Below are 16,526 nucleotides of genomic sequence, written 5' to 3' on the forward strand. Positions count from 1 at the left end.
TCCAAGAACATAGCTTGAAAGGCTAACGCGCTAGAGGTACATAAAAAAAAGCTAAACGAAATAATGTTTGATTAAATAAGATCAAAAGGCTCGTTTCTTCAGTGACAACACTCATTCCGAGGCTTAGGACCTCTTAACAAAGGCTTGTAAAAATTTGAAAAACAAATATTTGAAACATATCTGTGTACAGTACAAGTTCAACTGTGTGTTTCTATTTGTATGAATATAAGTTTCATGAGACATTATTTATTCAACATGAACGAACGATAATACAATTTATTTCTGTATCTATAATTTCACACCTAGTTACCTAGATTAGCATTTATTAACAGAACAGAGAACACATGGTTTAGAATTCAAAAATTATTTTAGCAAAAATATTATTAAACACCATAAAATTAATAACATTTCATTAACTGTTGATAGTATAGGCAAATCAATACACAATTTTTTTTTTAAATCAATTGGAAAATAAAATGATCAAGGTTATTCCGAAAGATTATTATTATTAATTTGCAAATTTTATTAAACATTTAATGCGCGTGAACCGTAAATTTTGTTTAGACAGAGTTTATACAGAATATACTTAAATGCAAACCCATGCATCGTATTTGTCATCAAAAATAAAGAATAACGGTACCAAAATAATTAATGAAGGAAGAACTAACACATCCACAAGATACCTCAATATTACTTTTGATTCATTTTAGAAAACTTCTACACAAGTAGTTGCACGAAAAAGTAGTAGAATTTAAAAAAAGGATTATCTATCTGAAATGATCTGAAAACATCCATAATCCTGCAAGAAACAAGCCCTTTTAACAAAAGATAAATTTTTCAAGTTTTAAAAGTACAAATCTTTTAATATTAATATTTTGTATTTTATCCCTTATGTCTCTCTTACTTTTAAAATCGGCATACAGCATATAAAAAAATAAAAAAATTCGTAGCGCAGGAACTGCGTTGGGTAAGCGAATTTTCTCGGAGACGACACATTTTTCTTAAAATCGAATATTATTGTATTTTTATTTTTTCAAGAACTTTTTTTTCGATAACTAAACGCCTAGAGAAAAATTACAAGTTTTTTGCTTAAAAACTGCGCACTCCCTCCCCCCTTTGCTTATTTGTTGATTTTTCTCATTAAAGAACTTGACCTTTCAAATACCAAAAGCTTTCATGATACCCAATTTTATTCAAATCGGACTTAAATTGCGACCACTAGAAAGAGTACAGACACAATAATATGTAGATACATATATTAGATAGGATCGATGAACATTTCAAGAATTTTTTTTAAAATTCCATCATCAGTACAAAAGCAATGATTCCATTTCCATCGGTAATTCGCTGAAAAAAGACCAAAATCGAAAATTTTGATTTCCATTATGATTGTTCCAAGGTAAATCCCTTCCTTTCCGAAATTTTCAAATTTTTTATTAAAGTTTTTCCCCTACTTATTCCCCGTCGAAATATCTTATAAAAATTAAAAAAGTAAACCCATTTCTTAATAAGCACTTTATGTCTTTTCTCTTTTCTAACGACTTCATTCGATACTTCAAAACTTCATCCACATAAGCTTAAGAAATATGAAGAAAACAAAAATATGATATAAATTGATGGTAGCAAAAAGAAACGATGTACCATGATATGAAAACTTTACGTTGTTATATCGTTGAATATATTCCATGTATGTATAACTATGTGCGTGGTAAATTCAAATATTATATGTATAATATAGAGATGTTTGCACGTGGAGGTTGTAATATTGGTTGCTCAAGCAGGGGTGGTTATATGACAACCCTTGGCTCCAACAACCTCACTACACACTCTATACTATACTGCTATATTGACGGTCGCGTTCTGTCTTCCATAAATTCTATTATTTAGCTATAAATGAGATATCGACCGGTTTTGAATATGTACAGTCAACAACACAAATCATAATCAATGAAAATTCATAATACCTATATGTCACTTATACAGAGTGAGTCAGTTCAGTCACCCGTAAAATATTTCATTCATCTCCCATAAAAATTCTCCTCAACCAAATCACCAAAATACTGCAAAAGTTTAACAAATATGAAGAACAATGTAAGTGTTTATTTTTTATCGACAAAGAAGACTTTTTAATTTTTAATACAGACTTCAATAGGGGGAATGATAACTTTTTTATAATAATGGTGGGTAATAGTTAGGAATAATGAGTGCTCGAGTGCAGTAAATTACCGATTTCAGACAACAAAGTAAAAGAAAAACTACGAACGAACGAAGTGACTGCTTACGTATGTCTCTACAGTGGATAAAAGATAAAGAACTGCAAACACTTTTTTTTCGAATGCGGAATTAGTTTTCTATGCCGTACAATGACAAATATATACTGGTACATTGCTTTTTTTTAACTTGTGAGACAACCCAAAATATTTTAGAACAGACTCATTAACTGAAAACTAAACGATTTTCAATAGGTCCAGGCAAAGCAGAATGAGCCAGAACGTTTTAGAACTTCCAAGTATATTCTAAAGCAATAGTACAATATCTATAATACTATTTTGAAATGCATGACTAAGTATGCTAGAAAATTTTGAAATTTTCGATAAATACTTGAATTTTTAAGAGGAAACCAAACTGATTAATTAAACATTCAAAGTAAATACATAAACAATTAATTTAAGTCTTTTTGAAAAAACAACATATTTTTAAAGAATTTTAAAACTTAAATTGTAAATGCCGATCCTTAAAACTAATTGTCAGAGGATAAGGTCGCTTAATTTACTCATCCTGTATATGATGTGAAAAAGTGTTTTCTGCCAACAATAATAACTTCCATAGGCTATCCAATCCGTTTTAATCGAAGCGATGTCTTCAAGTTGTAATTCGTGCAAAAACGCTGCCAGCCACTTTGGTGACGTAATATTGGTAAAAACAATAGTTGTGTGTGTAATTATTATATGTATAAATAAAGTTAATGATAACATAACCTACAATTACTATGAAAACCATCTACAAATTAATATCTAATTAATTCTTATTATTTTTGCCTATATGATATCACATCATGGCGGTTCGTGTTTTAGGTAACGTGATATACAGATTAAAAATTACTTTTAATTTTAATATAATAAAATCGTAATGTGTTTTTATGACTCAAAATCAGAATATTTAAGTATATTTCTACATAAATTTTAATTTTTATCAAATTTCATAACATATTTTTCATTACCGAAAGTACCTTTTTATCAATTTGTTTCAAAAACAACAACCTAAAAAATACGGTATTTGGGTTTTACACTAAAAATTTATTGCAATTGATGAAAATCAGTTTTGAATGCTTACTTACTAAATTTTCGAAAGAAAACTATACAAAGGTTTTAATATATTTTGATATTTTGATCTGTGTTAATGTTCTGAACAAAATTTTATTCATCATCTAATTCACATCAAATTATTTGGCTTCCAGGAGATAGTGGGGTCAAGTGTAATTGAAAAATTAAATATAAGTACTAAAAATCTGAAAATTTTGTAGAGAGAAACTTCCCAAAAGATTGAATTTTTCAGCTTAAGTTCTGTATTATTAAATTTTTGTTCTAAAGCGTTTGATACTATAGTAATCATTTATATCCACGAGACCTTTAGATGAAAATTTAAATTTTGGTCTTTAGTCTAAGAATGTAAATGATTCACTAGAAGCCCAATGTTGAATTTATTCGCCGCATGTATTCGACGATTTATTAAAAAAAAATTTTCATCATTCTCTTTTCTGATATAATAAAATAAACTGGAAGTTAAATGATTTTTTACAAATATACACTAAATATTTATAAGATTTTTATTTCATGAATACAAATTTGATGTTTAGTCAAATTGTCTAACAAAAGTCACGAAGAATTTAATAATCTGGTATCCTATTTGCTGGTTATTTATGTGTCTCTTGCTTCTGTCTTCGAAAAATAAATGACACATAATTTAGTCAATTTGGCCTGAATGTCAACAAAAGGATTCAAAGTGTGTTACTTTTAATAATATACTTTTTATTTCTTTTCCAACAGCAAAGTGGACCATAAAGATTTAAATTACCTACTAATTAAAATTATTTGAGCTTTTTAGTCCACACGTCATTATGGAGTGTTTTCTTTATTTTTAAAAATAATATGTTTAAAATTGAATTTATCTCTCAAAATTCCCATTCAATTTTGAAAATTATAAATATTGAATAAATTGGAGTAATCGAGTCGAAAGGTTTAGCGTATTGTTTATGAGATAATACTTATAATAAACGGAGAGATTTTTAGCAATCTCAGATTCGATTTAATAATATTTGTACCTAATGCTTCAGAAGAGCAAGATATTTGGCACGAGCGAAAGGCATACATTACAACCGCTGGCCTTTGTATAAATTTCAGCAAGAGTAAAATTATTACAAATGGTAACAAAGTCGACATATCCGTAGACAACCAACAACTTGAATATGTAGAAGAAGCTAAGTTGTATCTGTAAATAATCTCGTTCCAAGATAAAACAGAGAAATTGAACGTAAATTTAAAGCTGCATGTAAAAAATACTGCCCAAGGAACTATTCAACATTGACCTTCCTCAATCAAATAAATCTGAAAATTTGATACCGAAATAACACCTGTCTTGCTATATGGATGCCAAACTTGGACAACATCACAAAAAACTAGAGCCAAGTTTAGTATGCAACAAATAAAAATGGAGTGACACATGCTTCCCAAATTCACGAATTCGTAGATATATTGTGATTCCATTCTAAATAAGAAAATAACACGAAGATCAAAAATGAGGGATGCCAATTTTATATCGAAGAAACTTAAATGGAACTGGGCGGGACATTGAATGAGTAACAAAGACAAAAGATGGAAAAAAAAACAAACAGTAGTATTACAAACAGTAACAAACAGTAGAAGAAAATTCACAAGGCGGTGTGATCCCTTTGGAAAATACGTGGACAGCTTGTGGGTGAGATTGTCAACAGATAGAAAAGTTAGGAAGGATTTCTTCAACTTGTTGCCTGTATTACAAAAATTATTTCAAGAGAGGCCGTATACCCAGAAATGGGTTCAAACTGTTATTATTATTATTATTTTTACTTTTTTTTGATTGCAAAATTTTTGATTAATATAATAAAATCAATTTGCAATTGACTATTTCACACAATATATTGAATATATAGCAGTACTATGATAAATAGTTATAGACACCGTATGTAATAAAAAACTAATTTCTAAAGAAAATTACGAATAACGTATGGCGTCTAAAAAATTGAACTATTGACTTATTTCAATCAAAATATTTGACACTTTGATTGACATATTAGGTTAGTTATTTTTCAGTGGCGATATTAAAAAAGCGTTCTTTTACATACACATTTATAAGTAAATTTTTATTTAGAAAACGATCAATCAGATGTCATAACAATTTTATATTGATCATTTTTCTGAGTACACATTTCATCAATAATAATTATAAATTGATTTCTTTTTTACACAATAGAAATATTATAAATTTTTTTTTTTTAAGTTAACTATTTTATATTATGAATATACTTTACAATGAGAGGATGTTATAACGTACTTATTACGCCTATTTGTTTTAGAATCATTTAATTAAAACTCTCTTCACAACAAGAGCTGACTTTAGGGCCATTCGATCGCGAGAGCTAGACCACAGCTGCAGTACTTAGTTCTGAGGAAATGTTCATATTCGTTTATTTTTATAGAGATCTCTTCTTTTTGAGTTTTTAACGCAAATAGAATAATTAAATACTAAATTCACAAAATGTGATCTCTTATAGAGTTTCTATTACATGTCACACTTTCGAAATCAATTGTATTATGTTATCATGAAATAAAAAAGAGAGAAAAAAGTTGCTATAATCGTACCACTTACCTTTAAAGAACCTGTGTAAACAATGCAGTTATATTCAATTTTTATTGTTCTTTTTACTCAATAAATTTCGATTTTTGCCCCAATTTCATAGACAAATTTTTTGTATTATATGAATACGTAATTCAACTAGTATGAATTTGCTAATCGTAATTACTCTAATTGTGTATGTTACTCGTTGCCAAGTTGGTGGCGGACTGCACCACCAAGTGCAGTCCCCCACCAATTTATTGATAAGACTAATAGTACCAGTACATTTTCGTACTAGACTATATTGGTACGATTTAGGAAACTTTATTTAAAAATAATCAAGAAATAATTAATTATGATTTTTTGCCAAGAATGCCGATTTATCATTTAATTTAATACAAATTTAGCTAGAGGGTTTTGGTCATGATATCCGTCGGTGACCGTCCGCAGTAAGAGATTTATTTGGATTTGTTTAATGTAATAATGTAGAAAAATGGAGTAAAATAGTGACAAACTGGTATCCTAGAAATAGTAAAGGGAGGAGGGAGAAACAAGTAAGGAGATGAGAGGACGAGCTAAAGGTTACAGCGGGCCCTCAAATGAGGAGAGTGGCTCGGGACAGAGCTCAATAGAGGCTCAAATGTAAGAGGTGGTCTTTGCCAGAAGGCACACTGAATTGAGAGACTATTTTTTAACAACATATCCAAGTATCAAAAGCAATTCTGGAGACAAGGGCATTATTATTGTTATTATTATTATTTTTTTTATTAATCTTTATTGATAAGCAGATTCTTAACCACAAGTTATGAGAAAATCTCTCGATGCAAACGATTTAAGAGCTGGTACGGTTGCACTACCCTACGTGTGCCAAATTTCACAAGTAAAAGATGAACACCGTTTAATAAATGTGAAGCTCTTTAAAACTGTTTAAAATATCAAATTTACAGTGTTGGCTCTTGTGTTAATTTTTTGGTTGGCACTGAAAAAAGTTTTTTCGAAATGTATAAAATAATATCGTATAAATTTTCTGTATTGTGCATACAAGTAAATGTAAAAGTATTCACCCTGTTTTTTTAATATTATTTTCTTAATTATTTTGTAAATACAATTTATCGTTATAATACTAGAAGAGGGAATTTAACACAAAAAACGTCAAAACCGCGAAAATTTCTAAAGTAAGATGTATTGAGATGCGGTTTTTTTGCATTAGTTTTGAGAAGGTATTTATAAACTTTGTGAACATTGCAAATTATGTAGATATAATTTTCCACTTTTTTGCATTATAAAAAGCATTTTTTGTGTTGCTATTATAGGCAATTGAAAAAAAACCTGGGCATTCTAATTTCAAACTTTTGAAAAAATTTAAAACCTTTTTTATTTCATAAAAAACTTTTAATAATTATAAAATGTAAAGAGATTAAAAAAATTTAGAAAAAATTCATTTTCTAATTATTATATACTATATTATATGAACCTAAAAAAAATGTTAATTCAACAACATTTGCATTTCTTAATTCACAAACGAAGAAAATTATTTCCCCATAATTTGCAATGTTCACAAAGTTTCTAAATATCTTCTAGAACCTAATTCAAAAAACCGCATCACGATACATCTTGCTTTAGAAATGTTCGCGGTAAAATGTTAAATTTGCTCGTCTATAATTGAAAATCGTCCTTTTTTGTCTATTGTTTACGTGATTGGTGGTTTATATGTGAGCCAGCCAGGTTGCACTACTGTACTGCGTAAGTGAACATCTTTCTTTCCAATCTTTTAAAGACAAGTAATTTGCAGCCTCATTTGTCAGTCTCTTAACATCGCAGAGAGCGAAAACTCAAATTCGTAAAAATAAGTAACCAATGATTTTGAAATAGTTGTACATTCTAACGATGTACAGATGTATGAAACTGAGTGTAGCTGTATTTCAAAAAGATTAATATACTTTTAAAACAACTTGTACCTAGAAATTGCTTCCAACATCGTTTTAAAACACAGAAAAAGTTTCTATTTTCATTATAACGAGTCATTTTCAATAATTTCTTATCTTACAGTATTTATAAAACTTAAGAAAGTGTAAGAATTCGACGTGCCAATTCAATTATTTTTGGATTGTTTCCAGTAATATTTTAATGAAATATAGATATATAATATTATATAATAATACAAAATAATAATAATCAAATTTGTTGTAACTTTATTCATCAAAAGTTTTAATCGATTGTCATATTTTGATAACTTGAAAATATCATATCAAATGTATTGAAGCATAATAAGTCGAGTAAAACAAACCACTCGTCCAACATTTATAAAACTCAACATTTTCGTTGAATGTAAAATTTTTAAAAGAGAGTATTTAATTCGGCTTTTTGTGCGGTCGACCAATTATCCGCCTCCGTCAATACGATAACTAAAAACACAAGTTTTTGTTCGTGAACAATCAAATTCGCCGCATTGAAAAATTTGTCATGAAAGAAAAATTTTTGACTCTATACTCATTTTGAAAAACTTTTAAGAAAGTCACTAAAATCGACTTGCAGTTCAAAAAAAGAATCAATAGTTTCATGTAGAATGACTAGTAAAATAATGGTTTATTTTTATCTGTTAGCTAATTCGTATATTTTAACAGTATTGTTATAAATTACTATAGTTTCTAAATATCTATCAATTCATCGCCTTCTGAAACCCAGTTAAGGTCTGTTAAAGTAGGTATATTTTCAGGCACCGGTTATCACATGGCTAAATGATTTGGTTATCACATGGCCGTAATTTTTATTTAAATATATGTTCGAATTCAGGCGGCAGGAATTTAAGTTTGATCTTGGTATAAGAAATGCTATGATTGACGGTTAAAGTCGCCTAAAAGTGAGGATGAATTTTTTTATTTCTAGTTTAATATTATAAAAAAATGGAAATTTTTACCATAAGCAAAGTGATGAGAAACTATAATTAATTTATCAATTGATTTTAGCAGCAATAGACAAATTAATTTTTGATTATTTTTAATAGGGAGTTCACTTAGTTTACGTAGCTTCTTTGATGTTGTTTTAAATAATTTTAGTAAATAATTGTTTCTTTTATAATGTTTTCTGAAACATATTGAATCGTGTAGCCACAAAAAGATTTTACTTTACCAGAATGTAAAAAAAGTATGTCCGTTCTCGGAACAAAAATTTAATATTTTCATAAATTTTCAAAATCAAGTTGTTTGTCAAAATGAATATGAACTTAAATACAAATTCAATTAAATCATAAATGACTTTTTACCAAAAATACGTATTTTTAAAGTTCTTCTCTATAATATTTTCATTTGAATTAAAGTATGTTGTTGAAATAGGTACGTAATATATTTTCATGTGCAAAATAAAAGAAGATTCACTCTCATTTCAAAACAAAGGATAAATTTGCATAGAAAAATCAAATTACAAATTTCCTGCGAGCGAAATATCTACATGCATGTTTTAAATAAACGATATATTCTTTATCTATACATATAATGTATAATATATTATACAAAGTGTTTATAAAAATTGAAAGAAGACGTAGATTTATCAATAACGTTACGCAGAAGATAAGCTTTCAAAATATGTACTTATCGATAGTAACATAGTTACAAACCATTAATTGATTTAAACTTAAAATATGCAAGAAAACTAACAAAAATTCTTCTTGCCTTAAGAATTTTCAATTCTACTCGCTAGCGGGTTCGATTCCCGCCGTCGCAACAAAATTAATTTAATTAATAGTTGTTTTAGACTGGCGTAGGTATATGTATGAAGAACGTGCACTGGACTAAGTGTGTCCTTCGTGGACAGCCAATATAACCTAACCTAAGAATTTTCTACAGCAATAAGGCGCAAAAGTCACGTCAATCCAGTTTATTTGCCATTAAACACAAATATTTTCTAAAAATTGTGAAATCGATTCGAAAATGAACCCGATTTGGGATTTTCGTGTCAAAATTACCTAATCGATATTTTATCAAAATTATAGAGAGAAAACAATTTTTTTAATATTTTCTTAATGGTTATTTATTTAGATTATTTGAACTTTTTTCTTTGTAAAAAACCCAAAAAATCATAAAGAACAATTTTTGTTTCAGAATTTGTTAGAAATGTATACATTAGAAGTATCTATAGTAGAAAAATCACATTCATTTGATGATTAGTGGAATACTTTTTATGGTATCGCATGAAATTCTGTATGAAATACTAATATTTTGAAAAGATTTTCCGCCATATTTCGAGAATTACTGATCCAGTTGGTAAAAGAATCGGATTTTTTTGTTTTATGGACCTTCTTTACTCTAAAAAATCCAAAAAATTATTGAAATTCAATTGAATATTAGTTGCTTAATTTTACTCCATAGATTTACTTGCTTCTTTCGTTATTTTTTAAAAACTCTTTGTCTATTTCAACATATATTTATATATGTATATGTTTGGCAAACATTATTATATATACATCGAAGTTTCTACATCAAAAATTTTATTTATAAACGAGAGAATACGTTATTATCTCGTACATATATGCAAATTGTACGTACATAGTGTATATACGTAACCCGTATGGAAGTATACTTTTCGTGTATAATAGGGTAATGTACAGTATCTCGGATAGTGTGTACCTTAAAATAAACACTCTGTAAAGTTCTGAGTGCAAAATTCCGATCTGGCCGGCTCAACTGTTAGATTCCTTTCTCCGATTAAAAATCACGCCGTTTATATTGTCGATAAGAGATATAAAACTGAAACGAAATTAATAAATACCGTCTGGAAACTTGTTTTGAGATGAGACAGACATTTTTGAGCAAAATTATATATATATCAAATTTTTGAGCATTTTTTGAATCGGTTTAAGTTCACAAATCGGTTGAATAAAAGTGTCTAATCTAATGATTAATCTAAATTATTTTTATAAAGATTAAGGATTATTATTATTTTTGGAAAATGATTTTAGTAAAATTAGGCATACGGTCACGTAAGAACAAACGCCAATCAGAAAGTATTGAAAGTATTACGTCACGCCATTACAAATGCAATGTAAACAACATCACATTTTTACAGAACAAAGCAGGTTATTTGATTACAAGTGCTTATAACTTGCATACCCAAAAATGATTGTTTGATACCATCGTGATGTCATTCAAGGTGCCATGATACTCTACACTGTTTTCGAAGTAAATTTGAATTGGTTTTTGAAAATGCAAAATACTTAATGCAAAGCATTTTGGTGTAAATCAGATACTGATACTAAGGTAACGTATAAACCAATTTTTCAAATTTAGGACAAAAGCCTATTGGACTGAAATAAAAAATTAAAATAATTCATATGTGCAAAATAATACTTCTAATTTCAGGGCGCACAGATAATGGAAATAACACCACTAGTAAAAGTGGAGAAAAAACAGTTTTAATTTACCCATAGCTAATTAATTAAAATACCAATTGAGGTTGTTACTGGACGTTCTGAAAAGACGATGACTGCAAGATAATCATGCAGGCATTTAAGCTTTTCCATCACATTAATTATATCGTGCTGTCTTTTAGAGTAAGCTCTGAAGGTAAAGTCTTGAAGAGAGTACCGTTGGCTAAAGTTGATGGAGTGATTATAGACACATTAGAGTGATACACTAGGATATTGTACCACAAATCACACATCTTGTATCATGAATCACAGCTCATAAGTTTTTATCGATAGCAGTTTTATATTTAAATTCTCATAAAGTATGCAAAGTGTTTAGTACAAATGGTTATTTAAAGACTATTTCCCATGTTATTTTTTTAAACTCATAAATGATACTTGGCATTACTTTCTCCCCTATGTTCGAATATTTATAATATAGACATAGAGTAAAAAAGGAACAAATAATATTCTTGTTTTGAAATAAATATGTTTTTCATAATGGAAATATTATTTATATGACTGTAAACATCTTCCTTTTTTCATGTAATATATAATAAAATGTATTGATCGAACTGATAAAATAGACGCCTCCACTTTATCGTTGGTTCTTTTATATTACGTTGAAATTTCACTAAAAAGCTAAATTATTACTTTCCATACCGACCAATCCTAAAAGTATGTTGCAGCTAGATTTGTAGACCAAGCAAGAGACCACAGTCATATTTTCATAATCTAATTGGCTAAACATTTGGCCAGTTTTAAATGCATATAATAATTAATTTTGCAAAACAAAAACATTTCTAACGATATTAAATACAACATTAGAATAAATTAAATGTAAATCTGATTTTTTTACCCATATATTTGATTTGAAGTCATAGACAGAGTAATTCATCAACAGTAAAAAACACCCCTATTTTTTTGCGCATGGAAAACATACAGTTTTTCTTATTCACAGAATGACTTAATCCTGGAAATCCTTCAACTCCTTCTTTATTTAAAGGTTATACACTTTTCATAAATTTGATTGTCTTCGCTATCTTTGAAAAATTCGAAAAATATGAATAAATTTCCCGTCGGTATGTTTACAAAATTGTGTATGAGTATTTTGCAAAACCCGCTCAAAAATTATGTTTAATATCAATTCACTGCCGTAGAATATATGGTAGGTTAATAATTAAGTAGGTCAATATGAGGTTTTTCTCCGTACAATACCTGCTTGCATACCTTTTTATAGGAAATCAATATTTTAACATTCTCCGACTATTGGTTTTTTAATTTTACAAATGATATAGTAGAATACGTAAACACCTACAATCCGCATGTCACGCCGAAACTATTCAAAGGTTTTCAGATATGCTAAAAATGTCCTTCCCACCAGCAAATTTTTCGCGATTACAAAACTTCTCTTAGTTGCTTGAACAAACAGCTAAAACTACGTACCCCTGTATACAGTTAACAAGCTTTTATAAAATCTTGGTTTTAGAAAACAAATTCGTAATTTCTAGACAGAAATGATCATTTAAGCTTAGAATTAGTTAATAAAATTTTCTGTGCAAAATTAAATAGATGCTGATATTTTGGTAACTTTGATTAGAATTATTTTCTCGCAAACTACTTACAATTAAAGTATTGAGCATTGAACAAGATTAAGAAAGTCTCTATTTGACAATTACAGAAGAATTTTTCTCATTTTACATACTAAATTAATTAACTTGCTATAATATACAAAAAAAAAACAATTCACACTTATTACATTTTGAAGTAAAACAACTCAGCACTAGATGAAATAAAAGAACGATAATACTAATAAAGAAAATTTCTTTTAAAAGTAAAAACAGAAAAACAAAAAAAAATAAAAAGGGAAAAAGAAAATTGGAAACATAAATGGAAAGTCTCATAAGAATGAAAACAAAATGAAATCTTGAAAGTGATGATACTATGTAATATTATTTTCCAAAGAAAAGTTTGCTTACGACGAAGTACTACAAGCTCTAACTACCTGCTTCACCAAGTGGCTCAAATTTTTTTATAGCGCTAACAATTTTCTATGTTATCTATTATTTCCTAAATAATTTTCTTTTAAATGACGAAATATAATTACCATACAGTAGCAAAAGAAGGTCTAAAATCGAAGCAGTTTATAATTTAGTTTGATCATCGGTAAGAAAGCAATAGCTCCTTTTCAAGGAATTTCGTTCAAAAAGACTAATGCAGGATTGACATAGACACCTGAAAATTAGTCATTTAATTTAGTTAAACATTTAGTACTTCATCAATCCCATTGTAGGAGGTATGGTACCATATTTGTCCAACTTAAATGATTAAATGTTGTTGTTTGAATAACCATGTTTCCAAATTCTGAAATACCCATAGTCATAATTAGTGCCCCTGGTGAAAATTACTGAATTAAATAATATAATTTCATTACTATCACAAATGCATTTTCATTAATATTTTATTGTTATTTAATATTAATTAACTTCCTAAAGTGATTAATTGCTAACAGGAACAAAGTTCAAACGATATGTGATCAAATCTAAAAACTATTTGCCATGGCTTTTACCATGGAGTACAATATTGTTTGAACAAGTTGATAAATGGGAAAAAAAGTAACTATCCGATCAACTGGTACCAAAATTTGAAAATTTAAAAATATTCAAACAATAGGGACTAACAATAAAGATCGAGAGATGTCGTGGGGTACTCGGAAAGAACTATATTCCTTTTGTACTTTGGTACGTACATTATAAATGTAGAGCTTATTTTTTTTACAAGATATTTTCTGAATATTTAAGATATTAGAAGTAATTTTAGAAGTCAAATGATCGGTCAAATCGATCTTAGATTCACCGACGTTGTATTGGTTTTAGTAACTTTCATCAATAAGTTGCACACAGTTTCTTCAAGAGAAATAAGGCATAAAGGAATAAAGAGTAGAAACAAAAAATTATTGGTAATAATTTAAATAATATATGTATTGGCCAAATATAAAAAAACACTTTTGATGTAATTTTTTTTAGATATAATCAGTAAGAATTTCCTACTACATTCGTTTTCACAATTTTAAAAATTATTATCGCAAAGTTTTCTTTGCTTACACTTTAAAATTCTTGCCAGAAAAATTATAATCAAACAAGGCTGAACTACTGTACAATTATGAAGATAATGTTCATGGAAAATTTATGAAAACCCACCGGTCTTCTCTTTGGAAAGTTTTTAAACATTATAGTACATACACAAAGACAACACTCTCTGATAGTAATAGTAACTATAAGTATAGTTCGTCTCATGTGTTAAAAGATCCACGTGGGGCGTAGTAAGTATGATGAAATTTGGAACAAATGGTAGATAACCTACAATAATACTTATACTATATAGAATGTATAGAGTGATAGTAATTTCATTTAGAGTTCATACAGGATCTAATGGTTCTCTTCAATTCGAAACGTTTATTTTTATAGTTTACCAAAAACTATTTCAGAAAAATTGAGAAAGATTTGGCCTAAAAGCATTTCTAGCATTAAACGCTGCAGGAAAAAGCACTAGAAACTAAAATAGTAAAAAAGAAAGAAAGTAAATGGATCAGACATGCTTAATAAATATCTCGATGACAGCTACGTGACGCAAATCATTTGATTTGAAATGAGAAAATATGAATCATCACGAACTTCTTGAACTTCGCAAAGTTCTGGGTAATCGAATCTTATCAATAAATAGTAACTTTTTTGTAGAAAGGAATTTTTTTATTCTAAATTTGATACGTATGGAGCTATAAATGTTGGAGATTATAGTATACTAAGAACTCACTTTCCCATTTTTATATTTTTTCTTTGCATTCTGGCGTTAAAGGCTGAATATGTAATGCCCACACAATATTGCAAGCGAAACGAACTTTGTTGGCAAAGAACATACCCAGCCTGTAGACTGAAGTGCTGTACAAATAACAAAGATTAGGCTAATGTTATTGTGGTGTAAAATGGGGGCAAGGAAGCGACTGGGCAGTAATGTTCTTCGTATGTTTGTGATGAATTTCTATCTAACAAAATAAAAATTGGTATGGATGAACATTTTGGCCTCCTCATGAACATGGAACATTTTGGCCTCCTCTCAATAAGTTTCAACATCAGAAACAAAGCCAACATGATTGTTAATCTACGGATAACTAGTTTTATTAACATGTTAAATAATATCCTAACGTCACACTCTATTTCCCAAAAAAATGGATCAAGATTCAGTAAACTATCTCTACCAAGCAATAAGGTAGATAAAACAGATACGTATAGATGTGAGAATATACAGAAAAAGTACACATATATAACGTTACGAATATTGTTGGTCTGAAAACTAGACAATTAATGAGGCTATTTAAATGCATGATATGTGTAAGCGGGTGGGGACACATTGAGGGTTGTTTAGGGAGTATAACAAGGCAATCTTCTATCTTCTATATTTATCCTATCTCTTTCTATCATCATTTCGATGTTCCATACGTAGTAACACCACTATCATCGTATCGTATCAAATACGACGTTAAATATCGGATGTCACATAAGTAACGGGGCGGAATATGTTTTTTAAAGCAAGCTTTTTTTTGAAAAATTTCACAAAATATTTTTAGTGAGCATACTTGTACCACCCTTTTTTGTCGTTTCAACAGAAAGTGTATGCAAAATTTTATCTGCAAAATGGTGAGATACCTGGATATTTTTTAAGGTGAATCACTTTTCAAGAATTCAATTTATTTCTTAAATAATTTTGAATGACTGAATATTTTAAAACTGACTTTTAGAATAAGATGTTTCTTTTCGCACTATATTTGCTTGCTAGTTTGGATTTAAAACCAAGAAGAAAATGTAACAGGCACCAAAAATCAAAATCTAGGTTACCTAAGAAACTAAAACTTTTTCAATCGAATCAGGTTGCCTTGAATTTTGAGAAAATGCAAAAATCTTCTTGTAACTGTCAATTTGTATTTTTTGTCAAAATTTTATGTTTTATCATTTAAAAAAATTGGGTTGTGAAGTTTATCAGAAGTTAAAGAAAACAGACATAATTTAAAGTAAGTAAAATGCAATTTTTATGTTATATCATAATAAATATCCTGATCAAACCCAACGTACTATACTCACACATTGGGTTTACTAATAAATCAGAAGTATGTCTTCTTTAAACTAACACTACAATTATTTCATACAGTATAAACTAAAAGTAGCCATAAAATTAAATTCTTTAAGAATCGAACAAGTATTTG

This window comes from Chrysoperla carnea, chromosome 5 (genome assembly GCF_905475395.1).
Source record: "Chrysoperla carnea chromosome 5, inChrCarn1.1, whole genome shotgun sequence".
Taxonomy (NCBI): domain Eukaryota; kingdom Metazoa; phylum Arthropoda; class Insecta; order Neuroptera; family Chrysopidae; genus Chrysoperla; species Chrysoperla carnea.